Source organism: Octodon degus, unplaced genomic scaffold (genome assembly GCF_000260255.1).
Source record: "Octodon degus isolate 3935 unplaced genomic scaffold, OctDeg1.0 scaffold00041, whole genome shotgun sequence".
Classification (NCBI taxonomy): Eukaryota; Metazoa; Chordata; class Mammalia; order Rodentia; family Octodontidae; genus Octodon; species Octodon degus.
In genome coordinates, this window is record NW_004524617.1 from 15097324 (window position 1) to 15114038 (window position 16715).

Below are 16715 nucleotides of genomic sequence, written 5' to 3' on the forward strand. Positions count from 1 at the left end.
ACTTCTGAGGATAACCCACTAATATTATAGACTGCTAGACAGTGTTAGATTATTTAGTTGAATTCAAACACATATAGTATTCAGATGCCAATAGAATATTCACCTCTGACAGGACAAAAAAATAAAATTAAGAAAAGGAATATTTCCAGGTTTTCTATTTTAGATTGTTGATTTAATATTGGCTTTCTTTGTCTCTTGACTGGTTGAATGGACTTGTAATGTGATACCAATGTGACATTATAACTACTGATATAAATTTTTAATGCTTATGAAATTATTAAGTCTCTCCATTTCTTGATTCTGTTCATTTTTAAGGTATTTGTCCATTTCATGTGTCAAAATTTGTTCACATAATTTGATATGTAATAAATCCATTTATGTTTAATCCAACAAAAAAAGGGGGAGAAAAAAATATTCATCCACACAGTCAAATATGGAAGAGTGCAATATATCTGTCCTCATGCTAGAGACCCAAAGAATCCTCCCAAGTGTGTAGATCTCATGACAGTGTCTCATATGTTCAGTGGAAGGCTTGGGGCCCAGGGCAATGTTTTATGCAAATTCATGTCAAGGTTCTACATAGGAAGGCCCAAAACCCAATGATGGAAGCTTAGAAAATCTGGGCTGGTGGAAAGAAAGTTTCATGCCACAAGCCTGAGAGATCTGCACTGAAACAAGGAAGCCTCTTGCAAAGTGAAGGCTGGCTCTCTCTGAAAGAGAACAGCAGCAAGTAAGTACCACAGCTCCTCTTGTGAACAGAATAGTCAAGTGCTTATCAGGAAAACTAGCCATGGCTAGCTTCTTCAGGAAAATCAACAGCCTGCCATCTTCACCTCCAGTTTTCTTTTCATACAGTTGGTAACAATCCCCAGGAAGGTCTTCAATGCCCAGAACCATGCTCACTTAGTTCAGCTTGGTGTTCCCATTTAAGCTATTAGTTAATCCACCACAACTTTGAACAAATACAGATGAACCAAGGATCCAAGACAGGATCCCATACTTAGAGATATTGTGGTCAGAATAATCAAAGCATAAATTCTCACACCAATTGATATAGTAATCCTTAGTGGAAAAGGAAAAAAAAATATAAGTGGAAAAATATAGGACTTAGAAATTTCGGCTTTCAGGAAATAGACATTGATTGAAAGGTGCAACAGAGTTTCTGTGTCTCATACTGAGTACCTGAGAAAGAACTCCCCCCAACTTGGATCAAAAGGGCAGTTCTCTGGTAATTAACATGGAGCCAAGGCTACTTTTACACAATGGGTGTTTTAGGTCCTTACCTATGTTTGAATTATCTCATTGCTCTCCAGGACCCTTTAAAATTTTAACACATTGTGGTTAAGTTTTTAATTGCCTATTATCAATTTATTTCTGTTTATTGTCTTATAAACATGGCTGCCTTATGTATATGGAAAAAATCAATATAGCATACCTTAGAGATAAAAAGAGAGTACTGGTAAGTTTTTAAATGCATAAGATTATATAGAAATGAATTTTAAAGTTGGAGAGTGTTAAATGAAGAGGAAATTGCTTTAAAGACCATTGGCTAGGGCCTTCCAGTTTGATTAATTTCTCACATTATTGTCATGGAAAATCTGTACAATAGGCCTTATTTAATGGGACTTACCTTTTTAAAAGAATGATCATATAATTCCCATGTACAACACAGTTTCATGAAACCCATATCATTGTGTAACATCATTTTTTCATGTGTTTTGTTTATAGTATTTGGAACCTCTTATGTCTTCTCTATATACACAACAGAATGTTTCTTAAATGATATCAAATAAAATCAAAGTAGAAACTGTGTAAGAATTCCAGCATGGTTATAATGTAAATGAAACAGAGATGTAGTTTGTTGATTAACTATTTGGAAGGTTCTCATTTGGCTTCCTGTTATTTTAAGAAACACACAAATGACATGAAATGGTAGGATAAGGGCCAGTGAGATAGTTCATTGGACTAAAGTGCCTGCTTAGCAAAGCATAGAGACCTCTGTTCAATTTCTAGTACCACATGCCATGCCAGTCCACCCTCAGGACAGGCTAAGCCAGTCAGAGTGTGGGCATAGTGGCACATGTCTATAATACCAGTCCTGGGGAGTCTGAAAGCAGGAGGATCATCATGAGTTTGAGCTGCATAGTGAGACCCTGCAACAACTAAATACCATTGGTAGGAGGGATGGTATGTCCACAGAGAGTGGGAGTGCATGAACATAAGCAAAAGCTTCTATACTATAGGTCTTCTTTTTTTTTTTTTTCTCTATAGCCTTTTTTGAAAGGCTACTTCTGAAATGAACCAAGGAAGAGTGTAAGGGCATTATAATCCTAACCATTTCTCTTACTGAGAATATTGATTTAGAGTAAGCAGGATATTTCAGAAACTCTTCCATTCAAAAATAGCTCAAGTCCTTAATTTGAGGATTAAACAGAGTTGATTAATCAAATTATATGCAGTCTTACTCAAGTAAATCCTTGAATTTATAGATTTTAAATCATAAGACCTGTAGCACTTTTGATAACATATTGGTTGAGTTCTTTTAACTAAAAAAATCTCATACTATATGAAAAGCTCCAGGCAGCAGTGAGAAAAACATAGGAGAGAGAAGATAAAGAGGAAAGTGCACAGCACTGCATATCTGGAAAATATTTCACTACCTGTCTTAGTAATTTTCTTTCCCAGTAGGTGAAAACCATGGGGGAGTTCCTGTGCTGGACTTAATTTTAACTGATGGCTAGGAGACATGTTGTTGATATGGAGGGGATGGAAAATTTGAGAGAACAAAACTAACCATGGCATCTAAAAATTCAACACCATGGTTATACAGAGATTATTTCAAAAAATCAAACAAAAACATGTATAGCTCATGCAGAAATTTGAAAGAATATTTATAGAAGAAAATAAAGTGACTCTTAAAAATGAATATTCAATTTAATGATTATGAATGCTTCCTTCTAGGAGGAAATGGGCCCAATGACATTTTAAGAAGTTAATGTAGATGTCCATAAATTTTGTCTAATGAGTGGAATTTTAACAATTGTGTTCATAATAACATTTTCATATTAATCACGAAATTTCAGAAGAGTTGCAATTTCAGTGTAATGTTTTCTAGAGTTCTTTTACCATAAATTTCCAGCACGATGTCCTGTTGTGTCTGAATACTTGAGCATGTATTTCCAAAAACCATAAATAACAGTTTTCTTGATATCATTATAAAGATAGCAATAGGATGGAATTAACTGATAACCCATCAGTATCATTTAATTCTCTCATTCCATTCACATTTCATCAAGATTCCCAGTGATATATTTAGGGAAATTTTTTTACTTCAAAATCATGCAATTAATTTCTCATGTGTCTCTCTTCCATATGATGAACTCACAGCAAAAGGATATTTTGTACAATGTAAAAGAATACAAAACCAAAACAAATTCAAGAAAGTGATCCAATCCCAAAAGGATTGTGACAGTGAAAAAAAATCTAGAGAAAAAGTAACAGTTATCTTCTATGAAACATAAATAAAACAGGAATTTATGAATATATTGTGATCTCCCATGGAGAAAAGAAAGCTACATAACCTTGTGAATTAAAAAGGACAAACAAATTTTAGACACAAGAGACAATTATTACAGAATATTTTAAGATTTCAAAAAGGTTCAACATATCTAGATGGATTACCTCTGAGGAGCTGTCAGAACCTGCATATGTGTGTGTACCATAACTATTTGTGTTTGAACTATAGAAATGGCGAAAAAGCTAAGTGAAAGTCTCAATTCTTGAAGTAGCATCCAATTGGAGGAAGTTTCTAGTGAAATACTTCAGACCTCTGTCCACAGTATTAGACTATTTTTTAAAAAATAATTTTATTGAGAAACAAATAACAATGAGACAGTTTCAAAACCTATGACTAGTATATTTTCAATAATTAATACGTTGCATATTGTTGTCTTAGTTTGTTATTTATTGTACAACATGCAGACATGATATCCTGTTTAGAAACACTATTAGAACAAATCTCTCTATTCAAGAATCCAAGAGAGAGCAGCTGTGTATGTATCTTATTTTGAACATATAGATACAAAATGGTCATTCATTTGTATCTCACTTTTTGTTTAGTTTAGCCAGAGAAGAGTATTCCATTGTCATTTAAATATTGTAGGTGCCTGAATTCAGCAAAATATTGCAGTGCAGTCCAGTAGTCCATAATAATAGTGGGTTTTCTATAAGACTGGCAATGACAGAAGTTGCTCACTTGGCCAGAGAGATGGCTCAGTGGAATATATGCTTGCTTGGCAAAGTGCAAGGGCCCAAGTTCAATCCTCGGTTCTGCCAAAAAAGAAAAAAAAAAAGAAGTTGTTGACTTCAGCCTTTTACAGATCAGCATATTAATATGGCTTTATTTTCATGCAGTTCATTGGTAGGATTCTTAACCTGACTAACTATATATGGTGATACCTGTGAACTAAGCAACTGCACTGAAGATAGCAATATGTAATGGCAGGGTCATGCTTAGAATGCCTGTCATTCTGGCTTCTAAATACATACTGTTTGTCAAGACATACCAAGTACCACCATACTGTTTCTCAAGTAAATGTTTGTTTAAAAAAGGGGGGGGGGTAATAAATGAAAACAAGAGACAAGAAAAAAAATGTCATAGGACTGTTCTTCTATAATCTGTGTATGGTTAGATTTCTAAATTTCTGTGTAAAAATATGTAACTGTTTATTCCTATTTTTAAAATATTTTTTTAATTTTTTTAACTTTTTTCTTCATATTCTCTAGGGACTTAAAGTTTAGCATATCAATGCTTGATGGAAAATATCTGTTCCATGTTATGCCTAAGAAGTTTGATATTCAGACAGATATTAAGGTTAAGCTCAACTGCGTATATTGTAGGGTAATAATAATAAGCTTCTCTTCTGGTGAGTTTACAACCTAAGTTTGCAAACCCCAAATTAGAGAAAAAGAAAGTCTGCAAGGACAGCCAACGTTTTGGCTCTAGCTTTTCAAGGTCAGTGAGAACTCAGGACATAGGAGAACCTGTACTGTAACATCATGTAATTCAGTGATGTCCCAAATTTTCAGATCAAGGAGATTATGGGGAGAAAGAAGAAAGTGATCAATGATGCAGAATGTGCCTAAGGAGAGTCACATGTAGAGAAAACAGTCTCTCAGGCTTTCACAGAGAGCACATTGGCCAAGCAATGGCTGTGACTCATCCACATGGCTGACGCTGACAAAGGATCTACAAGCTGCAGTACAGGGTTTCAGGATAAATCCCTATGGGGATTTCACTGACCTTATCAGATACAAAAGTTACATTACTTGTTATATAGGTCTTGCTTTATCTTGATCTCAACCATCCAGCAGAAAAGTATAAAAACGAAGTATGAAAAGTATTAGACTATTCAAAATATTTCTCAAATAATTTTCAGAGAACATATTAATCACCTTATATTATCTTGTGAGTCTGAGGATCAAATTTGGGAGCTTATGAGTGCTAAGCAAGTGCTTTAGCGCAAAGTGATGTATCTAGCCTTACTTATAAAATTCATAGCTCTGGGGTAGAAGTCACACTGGCTGACGAATCAAAACATAAAACTGTTTAGGCAGGATAGGTCAAAATTAAGATAAAATATAATAGGAGACATAATCAACTGATTCTTCACAGAGGTACAAAGCAATTGGAAAAAGTATAGTCTTTCCAATAAATGCTACAAGGACAACTGAACATCTGTATGCAGAAAATAAAAAGAAAACCTTGATAAAAATCTTATACTTTAAACAATTATCTTAAAATGTATCATCTATGTAAATATAAAATCCGAAATTATTTTTATTAATTTTATTGAGAAACGAATAGCAATGAGACAGTTTCAGAACAGGTTAGTAGGACAGTTATAATAATTAATACATTGCATATTGTTGTCTTTGTAGTAGTTATTCATAATACAAGGTGCAGATCTGATACCTTGTCCAAATACTATTAGTACAAATCTTTCTTCTCATTGAATTAAGAGAAAGTAGCTGTATATCTAGCCTAACTATTTTGTATATACAGATACAAAATAGTACTTCATTTATATCCCCTTTCTTTAGTATTGTCAGAAATGAGTATTCCACTGCCATTTAAATATTGTAGTGTGAATTCAGCAAAATAAATAAATGAAAATGAGAAACAAAAAAAAATGTCATAGACTGTCCTGCTAAAATCCAAAGTTTTAAGGCAGCTAGGTGAAAAACATAAAATAAAATCTGTTACTTGGTATGGTGATACACTTTTAGATAAAACAATAAAAAGAGTCTTCATGAAAGAAAAATAATGCAGCCTCAACTTTATTAAAATTAAAAACCACTGCAGTATCAGAGATATTGTTAGATAATGAAAAGTCAAATTACTAACTCAAAAAATTACATGAAGTTACATTTCAGATAAGGGATTTATAGCCATAATATGTAAATAACTCTTAAAATTCTATGATAAGAAAAGTGTCAGATTAAGAAGTGGAGAACTCATCTGAACAGATATTTCATCAAAGATAGCAAAGAAGATGGAAAATAAGAATATGAAAAGATGTTCAACATCACATTATAGAATGCAAATTAAATTCACCATAAAATTCTATGAAAGTAGTAAAAATCAAAAAATCTGATACTTATTGCTGGTAAAGATATGGAAGAACACCTTTGTAACTAACTTTAGTCATTTTATTCCTGGCTTGTATGAAACTAAAATGGTACACCAATTTAGTGAGACAACTGTGTCTTGAAATATAATCTAGTGATTATACTTCTGGGTGAGTCCCCAGCTAATTTGAAATTTATAAGCATAAAAATGAAATATGAATATTAATAGTGACTTTGCCCATAATATCCACAATCTGACAGCAATCAAGATATTCTTAAATATGTGAATGGAGTTGGGTGTGGTGGTGCACATCTGTAATCTCAGCGCTCTGAGAGGATGAGGCAGAATAATTGAAAGTTTGAGCCCTGACAATAGCTTAGTGATACCCTGTCCCAAAATTTAAAAAGGTCTGGGGCTGTAGCTCAGTTCAGATGCCTATGGCTCTGTCCCCAGTACTCAGTCAAAGAGATTGGATAAACAAACTGTGGTTTCCTGAAGGAAAACAGACAAGTAATTCTAATATTGTTGTACATGTATACTGGAATTCAACAATTAAGTAAATCAATAGCAAATGCTGGAAGCCAAGTTTTTCATTGCTAGAGTAGAAGACTACAAACAAGTAATGAAAGCTTAAAATGTGAAAATGAGTTAGATTTGGGGAAATCAGTAAGAAATCACACATACACATATTGATACATTTGAACTTATAGATATGTGTACACATATTGTACTGTACATCTTTCCTTTCTTCATTATCCAGATGAGCCTATGAGCAATAATATCCTGATAGAAATTAGTACATGCATACCAAGAGTGGTGGTGCATGCCTGTAATCCCAGGGGAGGCTAAAACAGGAGAATCACTATGAATCCAAGCTGCCTAGTGAGACCTTGTACCAAATATATAAAATTAAAATTTAAAAAAATAAATTAGCACATGCAACGTATACCTTTCAGTTTCAAATACCACTCTCAATAAAAGATTCCTACCAGGGCTGCAGTTGAGAATGTATAAAATGAACCTAAATGTTAAAAAGGAAATGGTAAAAAACACCAGAGAGAGCAAACAGGCAATAAGTGCAAGAATGATGGATATACGTCACAAGAACACAGGAGACAACTGAAAGCACACTCAATGGCCAAAGGTGAGACAATTTGGGCAACAAAATTAAACTACAGCATTATGTTGTAGATAAAAATATTAAATATCTGTGAGCCTAACCCAAGAAAGTGATTGAATAAATAAATAAAGAAAAAAGGAAAATCTCTGTGCCATAGGAATCCCAAACAATTCATGTACATACTCCTCCATCGAGGAGGTGGAGCTTAAATGCTTACTCCTAAGAGTGTGCTTTGTGTGCTGTGAATTCTTTCTAATCAAATAAGAAAGGGAAACAGATATTACAGTAGAAAACTTGCCACACTCTACCTCAGCTGGGTAATCAAGGTTAACATCACAAGTGATAGGTCAAATTGATAACATATAATCTTTATATGATTGGATGAAAAACAGCACTTTAGCTCTGTGACCTTCCTCCCAGGAGCTATCATTCCAGTTTAAACATGAGTGAAGCAACAGACAACCCCCACTGAGAGAATCCTACAAAATAACCAACCAGTATTCATCCAAACAGTCAGGGAGGTCAGAAATGAGAAAGTCTGAGAAACTGGTACAATATATATTTGTCTGAGAAGACATAATAACTAAATATAATATTCTGGTATTCTGAACAGAATCTCAGCATGGCAAAAGTATATTATGGAAAACTGAAGAAATTTGAATTAGTATGAACTATTTATGTGTCAATATCTATCTTACTAATTGTGACAAATGTACTATAGTAATGTAAGAAATTAACTATAGAGGAAACTGGATGTGGGTATTTGGGATCTTTTTGTACTACCTTTGCACCTTTTCTCTAAATTTACAAATAATCTAAAATTTGAAAGTTTAATTAAAACTGTAGCAGAGGATTAATATAAAACCACTGCCCTTGTGGTAAAGGTGCTCATCCTCCCCCACTGGGTTGGTTATGAAGTCTTTCATTGCCTTGTTGCTCCTGCTCCTGTCTCTTCTCCACAGTATGGCCAGACAAACTTTTTATGAAAATATAAATCTGATCACATCATTCTCCTGCTCACAACCTTAAAATTGCTGTCCATAATGCTGGGAATAAAATCTGAATCTCTTACCATTGTATACAAAGCCTTACATGATTTGCTTGCATATTGCCTACTGCTCATCTCCTACCACTGATATATTTTTTTCTCTGCCAGAATGGCCTCTTGTTGCTCACATATTCCAATTGCAGGATGCCCCATATGTGATTATTTTGCCTAGAAAGCTCTCTTTCCTATATTTGTATCACTTGTCAAGTATCTGTTCAAATACTATCCCCTAAGAGAGATTTTCCCTTTATATCTAGATTTATTAAAGCTATTTCTTTCTTTGAACTGGAGATTGAACTCAGACCCTTATGCTTGCCAGATAAGTGCTTATTCTACTGAGCTATCTCCCCAGCTCCTGCTATGGCTATTTCTTACCCCCTTTATCTCTTTGTCCTGTTTCACTTTTAACGGCACTGATTATTAGTCACTAGATTGTAACACACATTTTCTTGTCAGTTTTCTCTACTAATACATTTTTATTTTTTAACTATTTTAAGCTGTTTTACAAACTGCATATTCATATGGCCTGGTCTTCATTCTATTCATTTTATTAGCCCTGTGTATCATAGTCTAAGCCAAAAGTTACTTACTTCTCAGTCTACAAATGATGATGTTTTAATCAGATGCAAGTTCTTTTTAAGCCAAGAGTTACCATACTGCTGAATATATTTAGTTTTCATTACTAGAAATGCAGAAACTTAAATGAAGGAAAGAAACAATAGGCTCATTTTACGATTTTTTCTCAGTCTATATCTGTAGATACTTGTTCAGTCCTGATGATCACATTCAGATGGTCATCGGTAAATTGAATTTTCCCAAATGAGTGCAGTCAATGGAAATATGTTTACAGTGCATTACTTAAAAGATGATTAAAGAAATAGGGCATGATTGTCTTACACATCTAGGGAGGTCTTGATACATTATAGGTGTGTATAAATAGTTTAATCATTCAAATTATTTAGTGACTTAGATAGCTTATCATGTGCCAAACACTATGTTATATAATGGAAGTAAAATGAGTTAACATAAAAGGAAAGAAAAATTGCTCAAATGTGTAGCTCTTACCTTCCAGTAGTATTATGGGTTCTAATTGGTGAATATTTTGGTTGGGCAAATTTGACTTGACATGAAGAAACACATTTTTAATAAATGCACTATTAATATTTGGAGAGTCAGATTAGCTTCTTAGATATACTAGAAATGCTTAAGCAGTAACTGTCTGATTATTTTTCCTGATGCTTATAGGGCATATTCATTGCTAGAAAAATGAATATTGCATATTTGGTTCTGCACTATAAATTGGGAGGATTTCAGGGAATTACAGGTTTCAGGCAGATGATAATATAAGCTATTACATGTGATAATACTAAAATACAACTTAGAAAATGCCACATTTTTTTCTGCTGGCAACAGAATTATTAGGCAGGATTTTGTAGTGGCATTCTGATAGCCTCAGGTGCATGCACTATTTCAACAGAGAAGATATTAGATTAACTATCATTAAAATTCTTTACAAGGAAGTGGAGGAGGTCTAAGAATTGATTTACAGTATGATTGATTTCCTTGGCCTAGAAGTAATGAATAACAAAGAAAAAATATTTTAAAATACTCTATTCATGTTCAATTAAAGCTAAAATTTTTTCTTCAAATAGGAGAGATAGCTAAAAATGAGATTGACCATTTATACTCAAATATGTGTTCAGTCCTATCAGCCTGCACCCCATGTAGATGCTAGTAGGTAGATAGAAAATACTAAAAAGCATTTGTAGAGTTATTCTCTCTCTCTCTCTCTCTCTCTCTCTCTCTCTCTCTCTCTCTCTCACCGGGGATTGAACTCAGGCCCTTGTGCTTGCCAGGGAAGCACATATTCCACTGAGCCATCTCCTCGGCCCCTTGTAGAGTTATTCTCAAAAGAACTTTTAGATAAAAGGGAATGTAAATGGCAGATTACTGAAAACTTCTATGGTTAGAGAAATACTAAAACAAAGATGATGTGTCAATGATTATTCACTTTACATTGGTCAGGAATTCAGTGAAGCACATGGCACACCCCAAGAAGTTATTGAAGAGCTTTTTAAAAAGTGAAAATGATTATTTACAAAGGGAAATGGAAAATTAATGGAATTAACAAGAAATGGTAAAGTATTCATTGTTGGTAAGAGCAAGAAACCATTGTATTCTGTGCCTGAAAGAGAAACAAATGAGAACTGCCCCTGTATCTAAGGGCATTCCTGACAGGGTTTGTGGTCATAGGTACATGTATTCAGCCAGTACTGAACTGTAGCCAAGGAGAAATGAAGCAGAAGAATAAACACTCCACTCTTTCTTTTTTTTTCTTATGATCTTGCCAAGAAGCTAGAGGGCAAGGCAGCTTGTTTGGTACAATATGTGGTGATCTGTATCTTCAGTCGTAAAGTCTCTTTGGGCCTCAATTTCTTGCTCTAAACACTGTAGTATTTTACCATTTCGGTCAAAGTTACAGAAAATGTATACTATGTATATGGGAATATATAGTATTAAATATGGTACAAAACTATAGACATTGATTTTATGGGATTAAATCCAAATAATAATGTTGGGCAACACGTGCAAAATTTTGAAAGTTTATCATGGAGAGGAATAAGTTTAGAATTTTTATTTTGTTCAGAAGTAAGGCAAACATGTTGACATTGTACATTGAAAGAGTCTGCATGTTTGGTAAATTACCCAGACTGACCAACCAGAGAGTGAATTAGAAAATCAATAGAAATGTAACTTTTATATCTGATAAGGTCAGTCAAATCCCCTCAGGATTGACCCTGAAACCCTGTACCACAGTTGGTAGATTCTTTGTCATTGTCAGTCATGTGGATGACTCATGGCCATTGCTTGACCAATTTGCTCTCTGTGAAAGCCTGAGAGAATGTTTTCTCTCCATATGACCCTCTTTAGGCACTCTCTACATCATCAATCATTTCTTGTTATATGTCTTGCTTTATCTTGGTCTTAACCATCCAGCAGAAAAGTATAAAAACGAAGTTAAAAAGTAAAGCCATATTAATAAGCTGAGCTGTAAAATGCTCAAGTCAACAACTTCTGATATTGCCAGTCTTACAGAAAACCCACTACTAGTATGGACTACTGGACTATATTGGAATATTTTGCTGAATTTACGCACCTACAATATTTAAATGACAATGGAATGACCTTCTCTGACAAAACTAACCAAAAAAGGGGGATACAAATGAACGACCATTTTGTATCTGTATACTCAAAATAGGATAGATATACAGCTTCATTCTCTTAATTAAATGAATAGAGAGATTTGTTCTAATCTCTCTAGTCATTTGTTTGTGGACAGGATATCATATCTTGTACAATGAATAGCCACTAAGACAACAATATGCAATGTATTAATTATTGAAACTGTGCTCGTAATTGGTTTTGAAACTGTCTCATTCCTATTTGTTTCTTAATAAAATTATTAAAAAAAGATACTAAGTAGATTTTAATTTTAAAAAATGTAAGAAGAAAAATGCATTGAAGAAAAAAAATGTCCTCAACTTTGAAGGGGGAAAAAGGGAGGAGAGAGGAATTAGAAAGGCTGGGAAAATAGGAATGTGTAAGCAGTTGAAATTTGGATATACATGTGTATATGTATCGAAATACACAAAAGACTTGTATTTCCAATTAAAAGACAAATAGCAAAAGCTTTAAAAATTAAATATCAAGTTTAATGGCATTAGGATCCATTATCTTAGTAAAAAACCAACAAAATATTGTAAGTGAAGGGATACAAAACATACCATGCAAATATAAACCATGTGAAAACTGATATACATATTTTTACAAAATACATTTTATTAGCAGAGATATATATTAAGCAAAGGATGAGGTGTGCAGGAAAATATAATTTATTTATTTATATTTTTTGTATTTTAGGGAAGGGTTTACAGGGTATTCAGGGTCTCACTACTAGATTGGACTCATAGTGATCCACCTGTTTACAGTCTCCCAAGAGCTGGGATTACATGCTTGCACTACCACACCCAGTCTCAATTGCAATCTCAGCGGGCCCCGGGGGCAGGGTTGGCATGGCATGCGGGGGGCAGGGGATGGAATATCTGACCCCTGGTCCTGCTTGAAGGCACTTTAATCCACTTAGCTATTTGGCCGCCCTTTATTCTTAATGGTTGCAGATAATAACATACCTTCAAGTATATAAATCAATCTTACACAAATATTCTTTTGATTCCTCAATTAACAAAAACTAAACTCTAATTTGAAGACTGTACATTGCCTTTGAAGAAAATAAACATGAATTGGCTTCACACTGGATTATTAAGTACATATTACCAAGTTTTACAGAATTGATATCTCCTAGATAATATTGAGTTACAAACAATTTTTTATACTGAAAACACACTTTCAGGTTACATACTATAGGCAAAATCATGCTGGAAATATGAAAACAAAATTAAACACATTTTAGTATCTCATATAAAAATTGTGTCATGAATCTAAAGAAATAACATAATTATAACCCTAAGTATGTATAGTAGAAAAGAAAAAAACTGGAATAAAGGACTTCATCAGTGAATTAACATTAGTAAAAGAATAGGCTAAGCCAAAATAATAAGGACAATAAATATTAAAGCAGAATTAATGAAATAACAATAAGGGATAGTAGTCAGAAACTAAACATTGTGTTTTTGAAAAGAATATGAATAACATTTTGGTCAGATTGATGAAGAGACAGTGCAAATAAACAATAAAGAGAAAATAACTAAAGATTCTAGCATGTTCAAAGTGGAAGTAAATGTTAAAAATTTTTCCAAACTGGAGTCTATCAATGCATCAGTGGCCCTAATATCATTAAAGGCATTGAATCATTAAATGTAAAAACACTTGCTGCAAAAATGATCCTATTCCTGCAAGGAACATACAAGGCTCAGATACTTTATCAAACACCATAGTAACTGGTAAAGCTAATTTACCCCAATTTCCTGACCTGTTTATTTAGCCAATATAACCTAGTTATGCACACTAAGTAAAGACAGTTTAAGAAAGGAAAATTATAGAGAACACTCACTCATGAATATGAGTATAAAAAGTGTAAACATGCTATTATCAAATGAAACCAATAATATGCAATGTTCACACATTGCCCTTAAATTGTATTATTTTAAGATTGTAAGATTGTAGGGCTGGGGAGATAGCTCAGGGGAGTAAGCACCTGCTTAGGGAAGCACAGGGACCTGGGTTTGATCCCCAGCATCACATATTGCACCAGTCCCACCCCTGAGCACACTGAGCCGACCACAAAGACCGGGAATGGTAGTGTATGCCTGTAATCCTAGTGCTGAGGAGGCTGAAAACAGGAAGATCACTATGAGTCCAAGATGCACTAAACACATAAAAAAATTGCAAGATTGTTGCAACACTGCAAGTAAATATCTAAATATCAAATAACATAATTTGCCACATTAATATGTAAAAGATGAACAAGTTATCATCTCAGTAAAAATAGGAAGTAGACCTAATAAATTTCAATGATTCATAACAAAAACTTTTTTTGTGTGTGTGGAACTGAGGATTGAACTCAGACCCTTGCACTTGCCAGGGAAGTGCTTATTCTACTGAGCCATCTCCCTGGCCCCCAAAACTCTTAATAAAATAGATATCAAACAGAATTTCCTAAAATTTAAAGGGCATTCCAAAACAAAAAGGGCTTATTTAGTCATAAAGTGTTATCTAGACAAGACTGTCCAGTCTTGTGATTTCTATTCAACTTTACAGAGTCCTAGGCAGCTCCTAGAGACAGGTAAAGTGAGTGAAGTCTTACATACAGTAATTGAAGCAGCAAAACTACTGTTCTGATTAGACACACTTTTTTACTTAGAACACAGAAGAACCTACAGACACCTTGTTGAAATAAATGAGGGTGTTCCTGAGTGACAATTATCTTTCAATACACTTCAAAAAACAAGATGATGTCTTATTGACTTTTCTCTCATTGTTGAAACAAAATATTTGACACCCAAAGTTAAAGGAGGTAAAAAGGATTTATTTAACTCACAATTTGTAGAGGTTTTAGTCTTGTACCCCCTCCATAACTGTCTGGCTCTAAAGCAATGGGGAAGATGGCAAACAGGCAGCCATTCACGGCAGCGGAATGTACCAAGAGCAAAAGGGTGAAAGAGGACTCTTTTTGCTTCTTATACTTTATCCAGACTGCAGGGATTAGGGCAGTCCCAATCCAATCAGTGGACTGATCCAGGAGTGGCCCTTTCTTATTCTCACAAACCTTAATCCAGGCAGCAAACCATGTATCAATCAAAAACTTCACATTCAGTTACTTCTGAAAAAGCCATATCTGAAAGTCCATGAGGCTTTGTGGGAACATCTAGACATGAACCGTAACTGCTGAGTCCTAACTTTCCAAGTTTACCTAAGGAGCACAGGTGTGTAGGATCCCCACACAAATTCAGGCCTAGTGAAGTCACATAAAAGGGAATGAGCATGGAATAGAGTAACAGAAATCTGTGGGAAGCTGTTAGTTTGGTGGGCTGAAATCAGGGTCGGCAGTACAGGGATTATATTTTTTTGGAGGAAGCCTTAAAATTCACTTTTTTTCTTTCTTATATATTTCCTTGAAAGGATTACTGTTTGCCTTGAAACAGGACTCATCAGTGATTAGTAAGGCTGGGTCTTCATAATGAAGCACTATGGCCATACTATTACACTATAAGGGGTGCACGGAGCAGATGAAAGTAACCCAAACTCCCCCAGAATCTGGTATGAAACTTCACAGCTCTCTGCCAACTGGTAGTGCTCATTTCCTCTTCTTCTTCTTCTTCTTCTTCTTCTTCTTCTTCTTCTTCTTCTTCTTCTTCTTCTTCTTCTTCTTCTTCTTCTTCTTCCTATTAATCTATTAATGCATACTTATCAGACATGATATGATATTCCTGTACATGCCTACAATGTATAATGGTGATATCAGCATGGTTAACATTTCCATCTTCAAACATTACACAATTTTCATTAATATCTCTTATAATTGCACCTACTTATGAGGTAACATTGTAATATTTCTGTATAAGTGGCTATAGGTTTTAGACAAGGCTGTAGAAGAGAGTAATGGTAGAAGATGCAGAAAGTGGGGAAGCACTGTGTTAATTTACTTCTTCCTTGGTTCTATTTTTTCTTTTGTTAACAAAATTAAAGATTATTTATTTATTTATTTATTTATTTATATATTTAGTACAGGGTCTCACTGCACAGCTCAGATTCATGGTCCTGCTGTCTCAGCCTCCCCAATACTAGGATTACAGGCATGCACTAATATGTCTGGTCTTGGTGGCCAGCTTGGTGCAGGGACAGTAATCATGCAGTACTGGGGACAGAACTTGGGTCCTTGCACTTGCCAGGCAGGCACTTAGACCACCAAGTTAGCTCCTCAGCCCCACTGCTGCATTTTTTCTAAGTGGAATTGCTACTGATACATCTGGGATCTTTACGTATATTCTCTGTCTTTCTTTTTCTTTCTTTCTTTTTTTTTTTTCTTTTTATTTTTTTGTGGAACTGGGGATTGAACTCAGGTCCTTGTGCTTGCCAGGGAAGCACTTATTCTACTGAGCCATCTCCCTAACCTTTATTCTGTGTCTTTCAACCTTACATATTTTAATTTTTTATATCTTCATATGGAAGACGGTCTATTTTCTCTATAAATTCAGTTATACTAAAACTTATCTAAGAGATAAAAGTGAGTTGTGTGACATACATAGACCTAAATAATGTTCATATGCTTTGTAAATAACTTACAATTTTGTAGTGCTAATGATAAATATAGTTATGAAATATTAGTAATATAGATGAAATTTTTACTTGGGGTCATTATATTTTTCTAATATAATTTATGCATTTAGTAGTACTTC